Below are 17,500 nucleotides of genomic sequence, written 5' to 3' on the forward strand. Positions count from 1 at the left end.
TTGGCTAATTTGTTTATCGTAAAAGATCTTATAGGTTATGGAAATAAATTGGACAATTTAGATTCAAGAAGAAAATAGGCAAGAACTGTTTACCAAAAGAGTAGAATGGACTTAGTAATCATGGAGTGATCGCTGAAACTATTAGTAGTTTTAAGAGGAGATTAGATAGATAACTATTGTCGGGGATGATAGATGGTAATGGACATGAAACTGCCTAGTATAGGCCTTATAGTCTCTTGCATTCTTCATCATTTGTGTGTGTGTGTGTGTGTGTGTTCACGCGCTTAATATATGTTCTTCCTAAATCCTTTCTTTGGTTAGAAATATTATTTACTGAATAAAATCGCATGACGGTAGCAGGAACAAGTGGACTACCCATGAATATCGGGCTGTTTATGATCAATTTTTGAAGTGTATAACGTGTAACAATGTACTCGTGTTTCCACATAAATCTACCTTTGTATTAGATTGGTGGTGTGGTTTACATGAAGGTGGTGGGGTTGGTATGTTAAGGTTTAATTTTTTATAATTGACGGATATGAGTTGTTTTGAGACGGTGATTTCTCTCTCTCTCTCTCTCTTTTTAATCGAGGAACAAGGAATGCATAATATTTCACAAAAGCATTATGACGTATCGAACGTTCCATCCTGGTCATCATTGATTTACATTTCTATGAGAATCCTTCACTAGAACGTAAATCGTCTCGAACTTTTATTTGTCTACTTAAACCACACTTAGCATTAGGTTATATATGTTTGTTTGACCAACCTACGTTTATTTGTTACTATTGTTATTATAATTTAATTTTTATCACTATTTCTCTTCCTCTTTCTTCTTCCCTCTCCTCCACTCCCCCACCCTCTCTCTCTCTCTCTCTCTCTCTCCCTCCCTCCCTCTCTCTCTCTCCCCACCGTCTTCCCTTTCCTCTCTCCCTCTCTTCCTCGTCTTCCTTTCTCCTTCCCCTCCCTCTCCCCATGCCCTCCTCCTTCCTCCCACTCTCCCTCCCTCTCTCTCCCCTTTCTTCCTCCCTCCCCCTCTCCCCTTTCTTCCTCCCTCCCCCTCTCTCCCTCCCTCCCTCCCCCTCTCTCCCTACCTCCCTCCCTCCATCTCTCCCACACTCTCCCTCTCTCCCTCCATCTCTCTCCCTCCCTCCCTCCCTCCATCATCTCTCCCTACCTCCCTCCCTCCATCTCTCCCACACTCTCCCTCTCTCCCTCCATCTCTCCCTCCATCTCTCCCACACTCTCCCTCCATCTCTCCCACACTCGCCCTCCATCTCTCCCACACTCTCACTCCCTCCTCCCTCTCTCCCCCTCCCCTCCCTCTCTCCCCCTCCCCTCCCTCTCTCCCCCTCCCCTCCCTCTCTCCCTACATATCTCCCACTCTCTCCCCCTCTCTCTCTCCCTCCCTCTCTCCCTCCCTCTCTCTCTCTTTATCTGCCATGGGTCGCTTTCTCTCCGAGGCGGCTTTCGAAATGAGAACTTGTACATGTTCTACACTTTGGTGAAATTTGTTTGCACGGGCCTGCGCGGGATCTGTGTTGTGTATTCGAAACGTGACGACGACGACGGCTGTGGCGGCAGCAAGGCCACCTGGTGAGCGAACGACGAACTAAATTCTTTTAGTCTTCGGACCCTACTGCCTACTTATGATTTTATTTTCATAATTATTTTTGTATGGATATTTGAACATTTGTGGTATTATATTTAATGTAGTATTAGTAAAAGTCAGTTATTTTAGAGATTAGAATTTTGTCATAAGTGTGTGTAGACACGGGTGTGAGGTGGGGATGCCAAGGTTGGAAGTGGGGTTGCAGATTCACTATCACGACATCGGTGCTTATTTGAACGCGAATGACCGTTAACTCGTGTAACCGTCTCACAGGTGGGTCGGGTGAGGTATAGTCGGTTTTAAACGGAAAATCCATCCGTACGTGATCGATGACTGCCAATGTGTTAGTTTGTAAATGCGCTTTCGTGCGATGCAGTCGATGTTTTCAGACAAGGGTCCGCTATTATTAGTTCTGGTCTATATATTTTTGTTTAATCCGTAGATAAATATTTTTGTTATTTTTATAAGATCTTGTTACTATTTTCAAATGCTTTACTGACCACGTGTTTAAAGTGATGTGTGAATTTGGGGTTTAGCCAACGTGTTCCACAACCAAATACCCCGTTCACACATCACTTTAAACACGTGTCTGTCGAACCGTGTTCGACGAACCGTTAGACCATCTTATGGTTGCTGGGTCGGTTCACTATTCTTCCGTCAGCTGGGACGGAGTGTTGTCCCGTGGGTCTCAATGAAATTGGTGCATCAATCACAATACATGGAAAGGACAAATCATATATATATATATATATATATATATATATATACATACATATATATATATATATATATATATATTTCAACCACATTAATTTTTCACTTTAATCCATGTTATCACGATCGAGACTGGCAAGGAGCTCGACGGAAACTGATACGTAGTGAAGCCAAGGACTCGAACCCAGCTCAGACGTAATAGTGAACAGTGACTTAAACCATTGCGCTATAAAGAGAGACCATTCAGTGTGTGTGTGTGTGTGTGTGCGTGCGTGCGTGTATATATATATATATATATATATATATATATATATATATATATATACACCCCCGTGCCCACCACTACCACTATCCTTCCCACCAGCATCAGCATCAGCACCCGCGTTGCACTCTTCCAGTAGGTTCTCGTGTTCCCTGGAAGGGGGACCCTCATGCCACCCGATAGACAAGGTTGAGCCCTTTGGTCTCAACAATGACAGATTTCGTTCCTTCCCTTCCGTACCGGACGATACTTTACCCGTTTTCCTTGTTGCCGTTAGGCAATTTTATTCAGTGACATCCCGTCTATAGCCAAAGTGTTAAGATGTCTCGTTGATAAAATTTTATGGGTTTAGTGAATTTTTATGCATCTCCGCGACTCCCGATAATTAAGGGAAAAGCCTTTTTCTAAAAACAAAAGTTACGGTGTTGAAACTAGAATTTTGAACTTGGTCTAACATCGTTCATGTTAAGAACACTGACCGTCTCGTTCAGAAAAGAGTGAAGCCAATATATGTGATTAGGTTCAACGGTTTAATAACGCAAACTACCCTCTATCAGGAGGCTAGGACTGTGCCCATTACAGAGGACTTTGTAGCCTTGAATTTGATGAACCATGCCCTTGGTTCAACTCGCTGGTGTCAGAGCTCGAACTTCCTTTACCTCGACCACCGCCACAAGTAGACGCTTTAACATTGTCGGCCTGCGAGCATCCAGGTAATATATATATATATATATAATATATATATATATATATATATATATAAAGATCTTGAGGCGGCTAAACAAAGCTCACTAGTGGCGTAATCGGTAGCGTGCTGGTCCCGCACTCTACCCCAGCAGTCCTTAAAGACCATGTACATAGGGCAAAGGTGACTGCTTCGACCGCGACTACACAGCGCCTTCTGGCGTAGTGAGCCCCTCATCATCTGAGGACGCTATAGTAAAACACCCGAAAAACTTCAGAGTTGCACTTAACAATGTACTACAAGAATATTTAACTAAAGTCACTTAAGAAGTACAGATATGGTGATGTGGGGGGGATTGTGAATAAGTGTAGTGTCAAACTTCATACGGATATAACATTCTTAGTCCGGTAACGTACAAAAATATTTGTCAAATTGATTTGAACCACTTTTGATTTTGAGGGTTCACAACTAAAGTTGGCGGCACACCAGGCATTTTTCGCTAGCATGCTACTTGCTTTTGAGTAAAAACGACTTCGGTTACTTTTTTTTTTTCCAAAAAAATTCAAAATATCAACTTGCTTTTGCCTCATAGAGAGAGAATCTGAACGACGTTGAGGTATTGGAAGTCTAGAACTTCGTAACCGAACTCGTTTCTGCTCAATAGCAAGTAGCAAAAGCAAGTAGCAAAAGCAAGTAGCATGGCTTGTATGCCTCCACCTTTATACTCACCAGAGATTTGCGTATGCAGCGGATAGCAGGGACGGACTAGTGTGTCCGATTGTACGGACGGCGCAGGCAATCAGGGTGGGGATATCGGGAACATTCTCTCCTCCGCGGGTTGCTCGGCGACACCCGTGAGAGGCACGCTGGCAGGTGGTGGGAGGAGGGAGGGAGGGAGGGAGGGCTGGCGGGCGGGCCAGGATTCCCCCCTCCACTCCTCCCATACTATGTATGTACTGTGCTGCTGTGTCCCCGATAGCCTCTGTCTTCTCTCTCTCTCTCTCTCTCTCTCTCTCTCTCTCTCTCTCTCTCTCTCTCTCTGTCTCTCCCTGTCCCTCCTTCCCTCTCTCCCTCTCTCCTCTATCTCTCCTCTCCCTCCTCTCCCACTCTCTCTCTCCTCTCCTCTTCCACTCTATCTCCCTCCTCTCTCTCCTCTCCCTCCCCTCCCTCCTATCTCTCAATCTCTCTACTTCTTTCTCCTCTCCCACTCTATCTCCCTTCTCTCTCTCCTTTCCCACTCTATCTCCCTTCTCTCTCTCTCTCTCTCTCTCTCTCTCTCTCTCTCTCCCTCCTCTCTCACTATCTCACTACCTCTCCACCTCTCCTCTCCCATTCTATCTCCCTTTTCTCTCTCCCTCTCTCTCTCTCTCTCTCTCTCTCTCTCTCTCTCTCTCTCTCTCTCCCCGAAGTCAATCTCCTCGCCACATCGATGATTCTCTTGGAAAAGCAGACGACGGAATTGCCCTGGAACCTGGACGAAGTATTTCCGACATAGATATTTCTGGAAAGCTTCGGTGGAGTCGGCAGTTCATGTACAGTTGCGAGCAAAAGTCTTGATCCATGCTACGGTTTTCACGACGGCAATATGATTTTTTTTTTCCGAGTCCGTGATATTTTCCCCCATGCAATATTTCTTTTATAGTTGAGGTAATATTCTTGAATAGTTAAAAAAAAAAAAAAAAAAAAAACGACACAGAACTTGAATTTTGTATCATGGAAGATTCCAAGCGCGTCAAAACTTTTGCTCATGACTGTACATCCCTTTTTGTGTGTGTGTGTGTGCGCGTGCGCGCGTCCGCGATCAAATGTATATGGATCTATGCGGGTGCGGGTATAGATGCATGACAGGTCTCTATCTTTGTTCTACGTGGAGGGGCGGAGGGAGTGGGAGGGGGAGGAGAGGTGCAGTGTAGAGGAGGTGGGAGGTGGGAAGGGAGGGGAAGAGTGGGAGGGGAGGGGAGAAGGAGTTGTAAAGGATTATTATTTTAATGTATTTACATATAATGGAGGGAAAGAGAGAGAGAACATAATGGAAGAGACTGCAAGAGACCATAAGGCCTACACTAGGAGAGGATGAGCGGTAGCGTTTCCCAACCTTTTCGGACCATAGCACCCCCTGTTGTCATGTCTAAGCAGTCCAGCACCTCTCTCTTGTTATTCGAAGGATAAAAGAAAGTGAAGTGTACTGCTTAATGATTTATTTTCTGGATTCCTTAGAACTGAAACAAATTGACAATATTGTTTGTAGAAGAAATAAGAACACGCTAGAGAAATAAAATAGCATGGAAAAAGTCAAGTATGCACAACTAGGTAATCAATGATGTATATGTCAATGTGACTTTTGTGTGCATCAATTCCCAGCACCCTCAATAATTGATTTCAGCACCCCAGGTTGGGAAACGGTGAGCTAGAGGTAGAATAGCAAGATAGAGGGGAATCCATTCTTCAAGAGGAACAAAATGAAGAGTAGGGTGAAAGAATGGTTGGGAAAGAGGAAGAAGTGGAGGAAGAGGAGGAGGAGGAAGGGGGAAGGGGGAGGGAGTGGAGAAATGGAATGACAAACGAGTGTTTGGGGGAGAAAACGAGAAATATTCAGATTTTGTTGAAAAATTGGGGGGGGTAAAGTTATAATGTTTAATCCCCCACCCCTTCTCCCCCCGACTATCATTATCAGGTGAATGACTTTGTTTGACACTAGCCAGAATAAACATATTTAAGGAACCTCTTCGATATTGAATGGAGTAAAAAGATGAATTGAGAGGACAAAATGAGGGAGAAAGATTTGGTATATTTAAAAATAGATGTAGACGGGGAGGAGGGGAGAGCACTAAGAAGTACCCGAGAGAGGAGATGGAAGAGGAGGACAAGGAAGAAGGAAGAGAAGAGGAGGAGGAGAGTCTGCACTAAGTAGTAACTGAGAGAGGAGATGGAAGTTGAGGACAAGGAAGAGAAGAGGAGGAGGAGGAGGAGAGAACTAAGAAGTAGGTGAGAGGAGATGGAAGTGGAGGACAAGGAAGAGAAGAGGAGGAGGAGGAGGAGAGTCTGCACTAAGTAGTAACTGAGAGAGGAGATGGAAGTGGAGGACAAGGAAGAAGGAAGAGAAGAAGAGGAGGAGGAGGAGGAGGAGGAGCAGGAGGAGAAGAGTCTGCACTAAGTAGTACCTGGAGAGGAGATGGAAGTGGAGGACAAGGAAGAAGGAAGAGAAGAGGAGGAGGAGGAGGAGGAGGAGAGGGAAGGAATTCATATAAGGGTAACTTTATATTATGAGTGTCCTTCCTATGTTCTTTCCAGGTCAGATTTGGTTAGGTCAGGTCAGGTCATAGAACTCGACGAGAATGATACTAGGGAAAGAAAGACGAAAGATTAGCTGCAGGATTTTGTGTTATTATTATTATTATTATTATTATTATTATTATTATTATTATTATTGCTGTTATTATTATTATTATTATTTTGCTTTGTTTAAATTTAAGCATTCTTTAACAGAAAAGACCATTCATATTAAAAAAATATATATACAATTTATTTAGACTTGCAGTTGAAGTCATAACGAGAAATAGCAACATTGGTCCTGGGAATTTTTTTTCAATGATGTTTCTTCTTCTTCTTCTTTTTCTTCTTCTTCTTTTTCTTCTTCTTTTTCTTCTTCTTTTTCTTCTTCTTTTTCTTCTTCTTCTTCTCAGTCGGCATTCATTCATAGAAAGCATGACGCCATGGGGAAAATTAAAAAGTGTCGAAAATTTCCACGTTTCCAGAGGTCAGACATTCTTTGCGTCAAGTGTGATGACGTCACGCGTTCTGGGAATTCGACGACTCGTGTGTGTGTGTGTGTGTGTGTGTGTGTGTGTGTGTGTGTGTGTGTGTGTGTGTGTGTGTGTGTGTGTGCGTGCCTGCCTGCCTGGATGAGAGAGGGAGATGGAAAATAGTACGAAGTGACAGAAATAGAGAGGAAAGTGTAAAACGAGAAAAAAAATAACTGGAGAAGGGAGATGAAAAGAGGACGACGACGAAGAAGGTAATAATGAAGAAGTGGAGGATGAGAGGGTGAGAGAGAGAAGAGAAGACATGTTGAGATGTGGAGGTGAAGGTGGAGGAAGTGGTAACTGACATGCTGGCTGTTGTGGAGGAACTGGAAGGAGGGGGAGGGAGGGAGTGAGGGAGGTTCTCCAGTGAAAGCCATAATTGCACAAAGGAGGGAAAGGAAGGAAGCAAAAGGTGGAGGAGGAGGTAGAGATGGCAAAGAGAGAGAGGGAGAGAGAGAGAGAGAGGCAGGTGCAACGTGCGCATGAAGTCGGAGCTAAACAGTAAAAATGTTGGAGGGTTAGCCTCCTCCATCCCTCTCTCTTTCCCTCCCTCTTTTCTTCTCTAACTCTTCCTTTTCTCTCTCTCTCTCTCTCTCTCTCTCTCTCTCTCTCTCTCTCTCTCTCTCTCTCTCATTTCCCTCCTCCCCCTCTCCCACTTTCCCTCCATCTCTCCTTCCCTCTCTTCTTTTCCCTCCTCCTCTCCCTCCCTTCCTCTTTTCTTGTCTCCCCCTCTTCCTATTACCTCCTCCCTCTCTCTTCTTTCTCGTTCCTTTGTCTCTCGTTCCCTCCTTCCTCCCATTTCTTCCTCCTCCTTTTCCTCCTCCTTTTCCTCCTCCCGCTCCCCGTCTTCCTCCTCCCCCTCCCCGCCTCTCCCTCCCCCTCTTCCTTGCTCTTCCCTAGTCCTCTTCTTCTTCCTCCCCTCTTCTTCCCCTTCCTCCTATTCCTCTTCTTCCCCTTCCTCCTATTCCTCCCCTTCTTCCTCTCCCACCCCTTCTTCCTCTTCCTCCCTTTCCTCCCCTTCCTCCTCTCCCTCCTCCCTCCCTATTGCCCTCTTCCTCCTCTTTCCTCTTCCTTCTCGTACCCCTCCCACATCTCTCGAAAACGGAAAAGCAAGCAAAGGGGAAAGATGTAAAGGAATACTCCACCCACAACCCCCCCCCGTCCCCCTCCCCCGTCCCCCCTCGTCCCCCTTCGTCCCCCTCCCCCTCGTCCCCCTCCACCTCGTCCCCCTCCCCCACGTCCCCCTCCCCCCACGTCCCCCTCCCCCCTCGTCCCCCTCCCCCCTCGTCCCCCTCCCCCTCCACCCTCCAAGAAGGAGAAAGAGATCGAGACGCCGGAGAAGGAAACACGCCCTACCAGAAGTGTTTGTTCTTCTTCAGTAATCATGTTCTCTCGTCGTTGTCGTCGTCGTCGACGTCGTCGTCGGTTCTTCTGTCATTGTCTGGATTAGAATGAGCCCAAAGGGAAGAAAGACAATAAACGCTAATGAATTAGAGCGTAATAGGGAACACATGCTATGTACATCGATAATGTATACATATGTACATGTGTAAATGTGTGTATATATATGTACTCTATACTGTATATAATTATCTATGTATTGTGTATAGGTTGTGTGTGTGTGTGTGTGTGTGTGTGTGTGTGTGTGTGTGTGTGTAGCTGTGTGTATAAATGCAAGAGTTACCACCGTAACTTCCAAGACTCCACCATTCCCAAATCCCAGTGTTGAGTAGGGTAACCTGGTAACCTGGTAATCTTCATCGAGAACAAATTCCCCCAGAATCCTCCAACAGAGAAACTATTACCCACTTTGGCATCAAGGACTCGGATGTCCAGAAAGAAGACAACAGTTCCTTCACGGACAATATCCCACCCCCAGCAAATGTCGAGGAATCGTCCCAACCACCCAAAGACGAGATGTCCAGTGCCATGAGGGACAACATTCCAACACTCATCCCCCTCCCCCTCCCCCTCCCCCTCCCCCCTCCGACTACTTTCCCTTTCTCACATACCTTCCTTTCTCCTCCCTCTTCCCTTCCTATTTGGCCTCCCTCCTCCTTGTACACTCCCTCTCCTCTTTCCCACTCCTTCCTCCTTACTTTCCTTTCACCTCCTCTCCTTTTCCTCTTCACTTTCCCCTCACCCATCCGTCCCCTCCTCTCACCCACCCGTCCCCTCCCCCATTTCCCCTCTTCTCCCCTATTCTCCCCTCTCCCTCCTCTCCACTTTCACCTTACACTCCCCCCACCCGTCCCTCCCCTCCCCCCCATTTCCCCTCGTCTGTGCTCGTTTCCCCTCCTGTCCTCTCCCCTTCTTTTACTTCATTCCCTCTCCCTTCCACTTTCGCCTCTCCATCCTCTACTCCACCCACGTACTTCTTTCATGGTGATCACCTCCTTCCCCTCCATATAAATTTCCCCCCAGCAAACTCCCACCCCCCTCCTCCTCCTCCAATTCTTCCCTCTTTTCCTATTCCTTCCGTCTCTGTCCCTCCTCAGTGGCCTCCTCTCCTTCCTCCAACACTTTCCTTCTCCCCCTCTCTCTTCCTCCTTGACCTCTCTCTTTCTCCCTCTCTTCCCTTCTCTTTCCCTCTCCCTCTGTTCCTCCAACCTCCCTCTCACCTTCTCCTCTTCCACCTCCCTCTCTCTCATCCCCTCCCTCTCTCTCATCCCCTCCCCTCCTCTACTACCTTCCATCCCCTTCTTCCCCTCCTCCCTCCTCCCTCCTCCTCTTCCTTCTCGTCCCCCTCTCTCCCCCCTCCTCCGCCCCCCACCCTGTCCTGCTGGTCCCACATTTACATAATCTGTGGTAATATACGCACGACGGCTGTCGGGAACGTGTCGCTGGACAAGACCGTTTATAGAGTTGTATGTATGGCTGTGTCTGCATAGTTTTTCGCTCACACACACACACACACACACACACACACACACACACACACACACACACACACACACAAAATGTACGTTTGTATATATGTGTGGGTGTGGCTGAATGCATAAGTGTATATAGATTTGGATATATATATATATATATATATATATATATATATATATATATATATATACTGTGTGTGTATATATATTTAAGTTATACAGTTAAATATTATGGACGGATGTAGGATTTCCCAACACCGGAAATGGAGTTGGGTGTTGGCAGAATTCCTTTAATTTTTTTGGTGACATTTTCCCATTTTTCGGGCCAGAAATGAAGGGTCGTTAAACCCGTGTTAATGGTAAATAATCATGAGAGGACCAAATCCTCGCACGACACCATTACCTGGATACGTTTATAAACGTTTTTCACAGTCAGACAGCAATGACCCATTTGGGGTAATTACAGCCCACGTGACGAGGCTTGACTGTGGTGTAGTACAGGGGAGCCTTTTCCACTCCGATTCTCTTCATTTTTCTCCCAAATCTCACCTCACAAAAAAAAAAAAAAAGTAATGATAATAATATAATATAGTAATAGTAATAATAATGATGATAATATAATAGTAATATAATAATGATAATATAATAATAATGATAATATAATTGTAATGATATGATGATATAACATGTTGATGAAGAGAAATACTTTGCTTTATTACAAAGCTGACAGTCCTAGTTATCTTAGATTTCTACCAAGACATAGCAATGGATTGTTTTTTCTATATTCAGATTCCTCACATTATATAGAAATCTATATTATGGAACAGCAGACCATACCCCCATCCCCCTCAATTCTTGTCATAGCTCCCATTGCCGGGGGGGGGGTCTGAGATGACGTCACAAACACGTGACCCACAGTTTATGTGTAACAGGTGCCGTTGTTAGTGTTGCGTCATTTATGATTATTTAGTGAGGCGTGTCACGCTAACTTTTATCACGCGCTGAAATGTTAACTATCTATCTGTATATCAAGAGCTTTTTTCCCTCCTGTATGGGAGGTAGCCAAGATAGAGGCACATACCTATTCCCCCCCAATCCACATTCCACTATTCCCCCTCCCCCCATTCCACTCCCCTCCACCCTCTCCTCCACCCTCCCTTCTCAGCTTCTTATGTAGCAAATGGATCTTGCTGCGTTGCGAAAAGTTAACTGTGAAATTGAAATAAAAAGAAAAAATCAGATTGTTTCATGTATAATTGATTTAAAACTATAGAATGCAGAATCTGACTTCGATGTATTTATTGACAATTTGATGCAATATGGTACTAGAAACGCGGTACATGTTTTCTTAATATTATTGGTTACGTGTGTTGTCCAAGCCATAATTGGATTTGTTTGCTTGTTTTGATTTATTTATTTAACTTTAATTTATTCAATTCTTGTTGATTTATTTATAATATTCTATTAAGTTAATAGACAAAATGTTTCTATTCGGACCTTCCTCCTCCTCTTTTTCTTCTTCCTCTTCTCCCTCTTCTCTTCTTTTTCCTCCTCTTCCTCTTCTTCCTCATCTTCTTTTTCTTCCTCTTCCCTTTCTTCTTCCTCTTCTCTTCTTTTTCCTCCTGTTGCTCTTCTTCTCTTCTTTTTTCTCCTTACTCTTCTTTTTCTTCTTCCTCTTCTTTTTCTTCTTCCTCTTCTTTTTCTTCTTCCTCTTCTTTTTCTTCTTCCTCTTCTTTTTCTTCTTCCTCTTCTTTTTCTTCTTCCTCTTCTTTTTCTTCTTCCTCTTCTTTTTCTTCTTCCTCCTCTTCTTTTTCTTCCTCTTTTTTCTTCTTCCTCTTCCCTTTCTTCATCTTCCCTTTCTTCATCTTCATCTCCTTCCTCTTCATCTCCTTCCTCTTCCTTTTCTTCTTCCTCTTCTCTTCTTCCTCTTCTCTTCTTTTTCCTCTTGTACCTCCTGTTTCTCTTCTTTCTCCTTTTTCTTCCTCTTCTCTCTCTTCCTCTTCTTCCTCTTCTCTTGCTTCTTCTTCAAGAACGGAGAGGGCATAAGAAATTTGCTGCAGGTTGTGATACCAAAGAACCTCTCGGTCTTAGTCGACGGAGAGTTCCCGAGCAGCTCAAAGACGAAGTAGAATTTTAATCATCAAACATAACAGAACAGAATCGTTCGAAGACGTCGGGGGAGCATTTTCATTTGAGATCATTCTCTCTCTCTCTCTCTCTCTCTCTCTCTCTCTCTCTCTCTCTCTCTCTCTCTCTCTCTCTCTCTCTCTCTCTCTCTCTCTCTCTCCCCCCCCTTCGTCTTTTTTTCTTCTACGACCTCGTTATGAACCAAAAGGCCTTGTCAGTATTAATTTTGTTTTTTTCGTTGTAACTCGGTGTAATTGTGGAGTCGACAAAAATGTGTATTTGTTGGTTTACTTGTTATATTTTATTTATTGTTATTTCTTTAATCACTTGTTTCTGTCAATATTTCACGCACGCACGCTTACACACACACACACACACACACACACACACACACACACACACACACACACACACACACGAGAGAGAGAGATACGAAAATAAAGTTCCAGCGAATGCAAATACATTATCCACACACGGGCCTAATCAGAAACTCATCTGCAAAGGAGGGAACTTGACCCTGAGCATGTAAGAATTCAGAGAAACCAAATCCTGTTGTCTCAGTTTGAACCAAGTGGAGAGAAGGACTGAATATTGCCAATAGGAGTGTCCTGTCAAACTCGCAAAACACACACACACACACACACACACACACACACACACACACACACACACACACACGGCGCTGTGGTTAGAGCTCTGGCCTGCCACTACGGAGGTCCGGGTTCGATCCTCGCCCGGGGCTGAAATAATATCAGTATCGCAGCGCTGAGGGGTGTTACTCCAACTCTCGTGGGCGGGGAGTTGGGGGTGTGTGTGTGTGCAAGGTCATAGCATTACCCATAGATCGGACCTACGAGCTCTGAGCTCTCTTCCAGAAGGGAAATAGCTGTCGATCACGAGTCCAACACGTGATCCAAAGACCAAGTGAAAGACCAAGTGAATACACGCACGCACGCACGCACGCACGTTGTGGGCACCTCCCTGGCCACTATTTGGGCAGTCTGGTCTTCGGCATGATTAATACAGAAGTGCTTATAGCTCGTACTTGTAATTTACTATTTGAGTTACCTGTCATGATCCAATCTCAATATAAGTAAAAAGTCTGATTTTATTTAGATTCCCTTAAACCTGACGACTATATGATATTTCCTTCTGCAAATTGTATATAGCATTTTGCCACCCTCCCCTCCCCCTCCCCTCCCCTCCCCTCCCCTCCCCTCCCCTCTCTTGCCCCAGCCAGCTCTCCTCCCTATCTTTCCTTCCCTTTCCCTCTTTCCTTCCCTTTCCCTCTTTCATTCCCCCACTTTCCTTCCCTTTCCCTCTTTCCTTCCCTTTCCCTCTTTCCTTACCTTTCCCTCTTTCCTTCCATTTCCCTCTTTCCTTCCATTTCCCTCTGTCCTTCCCTTTAACTCTTTCCTTCCATTTCCCTTTCCTTTCCTTTCCTTTCCTTCCCTTTAACTCTTTCCTTCCCTTTAACTCTTTCCTTCCCTTTAACTCTTTCCTTCCCTTTCCCTCTTTCCTTCCCTTTCCCTCTTTCCTTCGCTTTCCCTCTTTCCTTCGCTTTCCCTCTTTCCTTCGCTTTCCCTCTTTCCTTCGCTTTCCCTCTTTCCTTCCCTTTCCCTCTTTCCTTCCCTTTTCCTCTTTCCCTCTTTCCTTCCCCTCTTTCTTTCCTTCCCTTCCCCTCTTTCCTTCCCTTCCCGTCTTTCTTTCCTTCCCTTCCTCTTTCTTTCCCTTCCCCTTTCTTTCTTTCCATCTTTCCTTCCCCTCTTTCTTTCCTTCCCTTCCCCTCTTTCCTTCCCTTCCCGTCTTTCTTTCCTTCCCTTCCCCTCTTTCTTTCTTTCCCTTCCCCTCTTTCTTTCTTTCCCTTCCCCTCTTTCTTTCCTTCCCTTCTCTTTCCTTCCCTTCTCTTTCCTTCCCTTCCCCTCTTTCCTTCCCTTCCCCTCTTTCCTTCCCTTCCCCTCATTCTTCCCTTCCCTTCCCCTCTTTCCTTCCCTCCCCCTCTTTCCTTCCCTTCCCCTCTTTCCTTCCCTTCCCCTCCCCTCTTTCCTTCCCTTCCCCTCTTTCTTTCCTTCCCTTCCCCTCTTTCTTTCCTTCCCTTCCCCTCTTTCTTTCCTTCCCTTCCCCTCTTTCTTTCCCTTCCCCTCTCTTTCCTTTCCTTCCCCTCTGTCTTTTCTTCCCTTCCCCTCTCTTTCCTTCCCTTCCTCTCTTTCCTTTTCTTCCCCTCTCTTTTTCCTTCCCTTCCCTTCTTTCTTTCCTTCCCTTTCCCTCTCTTTTTCCTTCCCTTTCCCTCTCTTTTTCCTTCCCTTTCCCTCTCTTTTTCCTTCCCTTTCCCTCTCTTTTTCCTTCCCTTTCCCTCTCTTTTTCCTTCCCTTTCCCTCTCTTTTTCCTTCCCTTTCCCTCTCTTTTTCCTTCCCTCCCCCTCTTTCTTTCCTTCCCTTCCCCTCTTTCTTTATTTCCCCGTCGCCTCAACTCCTCCCCTGTGCTCTCCTCTCCCCTCCAGTACTCTTCTCCCCTCCCCTGTCCTCTCCCCTCGCGTCCCTTCCTGTCGCACTTCTCTACCTATTCTTTCCCATATCCCCCCCTCTCCCCTCCCCCCTCTCCCCTCCCCTCGTGGTCACCTTCGACCGATCTCTCAGTGCTTGAATGATCTTCCTCTTGAGGAAAATCCAACCCTCGCGCACATACACACGAAACCCTCACCTCCCCCCACCCTCTCCCCCCTTCCCCCACCCTCTCCCCTCCCCCTCTCCCCTCCCCCTTCAATGAACTCGCGTGCCCGTTGACACTCCCGGGGTCCCTATTTGCATAATCACATTGGGGTGGGATTGGGGGGGGGATCTCATGAAGGGGATACAGGTGGAGTCCGGGGGGGGGTTGGGGAGAGGGAGAAAGGAGGGGGTGAAGAGTGGAGTGTATGGGGGAGAGGGGGAGGGGAGGTGAGGGAGGACTGCAAGGTGGGAGAGAGAGTCTTGGGGTAAATAGATGAATTGGAGGTTAGGTGACAAGAAGGGGGAGAGAGAGAGAGATGGAAAGGTGAAAGAAGAGAGGATAAGTAGGAATGAAAAGTGCAGAAGAAAAGGGAAGAAGGAGAATTAGGGAAATCAGGGTGTTAGGGTGAGACAGGAATGTTGTGGGATAAGAGTTGTGGGTGTTAAAGAAAATGGGAAGAGGAAAAGGACGAGGAGGAGAGAGAAAAGGAAAAAGGTATTCTTGAATTTGTGTGGTGGTGGTGTGTGTGTGTGTGTGTATACATATATATATATATATATATATATATATACATATTGGGAATGCTATTCAGATTTAGATAATTTAGTTAGTCAGTCAGACCTCTGTACTGTAGCGCGTCGCTAGGCCTTCGCAGTCGGTCCCCCACGTGTCCACGTCAGTCCTTAGGCCGACGCACAAGTATCTACTAGAATAAACTATACAACGAAACTGCGCATCACTCACTCTGTGTCACCATCGCCCATAGATATACCCGTATGTTACAACTCTGGCAATATTACACTGAGGAGACTCCAATATATATATATATATATATATATATATATATATACACACACACACACACACACATTTATCAATCGGTGAAGTCACTATCACTTGTCATGTGATAGCGGAGGTTCGAGTCCTTAGCTGTACCACGTTTCAATTTCTGCAAGTATGCCTCCTCAAGGTTCTCGATGTTGATGGTTTAGAATTAAAGTGTATTGTGGTTAATAAATGTAAATCTGTTCACTGGGACCCATTCAATGTTGTAAATATATATATATATATATATATATATATATATATATATATTATACATACAAAGGGATCCTATTTTAATCTAAGGCCCTCTATAACGTACAGGAAGCTAGGCGCTTTTAAGGATCGGGGAAAGTAAAGAAGACGAGGAGAGTGGTTAAGAAGTATGGAGATACTGTAAGTGATGGACAAGGAGGGGGGAGAGGAGGGGGAAGAGACGACCCGAGGGGGTGGAAAAACAGACAAGTGGTCTGGTTTTTACATGGATCTCGTTATGTGTACCGAGAGTAAGGGGGAGTGGGGAAGAGGGGGAAGAAGGGGAGGTATGGTAATTCCCTGTCAGAATGGACAGGTAAAGGGCCCCATACACGCTCAGTTTCCGGCCGGACAGTCCGCCTGATGTCACCTACACACCATTCAGTCCTACCTCATGGCAAGACTAAGTTCTAGCGAGACACCGCGAAGTGAAGATAATGTCCGCTCGATAGTCATATTACATACATTCGTGTAACAATACGTATTATACGTCCGTTCGTGTGTAATACGAATTTATGTTAAAAGAAAAGGATAACCGTGTTATTACATGTATTTTTTCCAGTTCCATAGTAACGAGGAATGGAAACAAATTGCTCAGTTTTTTGACACCACGTGGGACTTCCAAACTGCTTGGGAGCAGTAGACGGAAAGCATGTGTACATTGTACCTTCACCCAACTGTGGGCCATATTTTAACAATTCCAAAGGTACTCACAGTCTTGTCCTGATGACTGTAGTTAATGAGGAATATGAGTTCATAATGTGTGACCTCGGAGTAAATGGACGAATGTGATTTTTTTTTCTTTTTTTTTTTAACTTGCATTGTAATTGAACCGCCGCGGTTCAGTGTGAACAGGGCCATAGTGTAAGGTATGTATGCCTTTTGTGATGCCGGAAATGACGTCATATTTGTTAATGACGTCACCGAGGTATCTTTTAAGATAAAAACGTCTGTTTTGTCCCTCGCCTTTCTGCCGCTTCTGTGTATTACTTCTGTGTATGTCCACAGAATATTTTCCCAATTTTGATTTGTAATATTTATCCCAACTTGAACTTGGATAGGGAGTGTGTCAGACCCCAGTTCAATCCCATCCCTATCCCTGTACCCATAACCATCTCCATACCCATCCCTGTACCCGCACCCATCCCTGAACTCATATCTATTCCCATCCCAGTATCCATCACCTATCCCTGCATCCATACCCATCCCTATCACAGTACTCAGACCCATACCTATCCCTGTACCCATACCCCCATCCCTCATCCCTGTATCCATTACCTATCCCCCATGCCTGTACCCATTACCTCTCCCCCATCATCCCTGTACCCATTACCTATCCCCCATCATCCCTGTACCCATTACCTATCCCCCATCATCCCTGTACCCATTACCTATCCCCCATCATCCCTGTACCCATTACCTATCCCCCATCATCCCTGTACCCATTACCTATCCCCCATCATCCCTGTACCCATTACCTATCCCCCATCATCCCTGTACCCATTACCTATCCCCAATCATCCCAGTACCCATTACCTATTCCCCATCATCCCTGTACCCATTACCTATCCCCCATCATCCCTGTACCCATTACCTATCCCCCATCATCCCTGTACCCATTACCTAACCCCCATC

Source organism: Oratosquilla oratoria, chromosome 5, assembly GCF_046742065.1.
Source record: "Oratosquilla oratoria isolate Oo_2021 chromosome 5, ASM4674206v1, whole genome shotgun sequence".
NCBI classification, from domain to species: Eukaryota; Metazoa; Arthropoda; class Malacostraca; order Stomatopoda; family Squillidae; genus Oratosquilla; species Oratosquilla oratoria.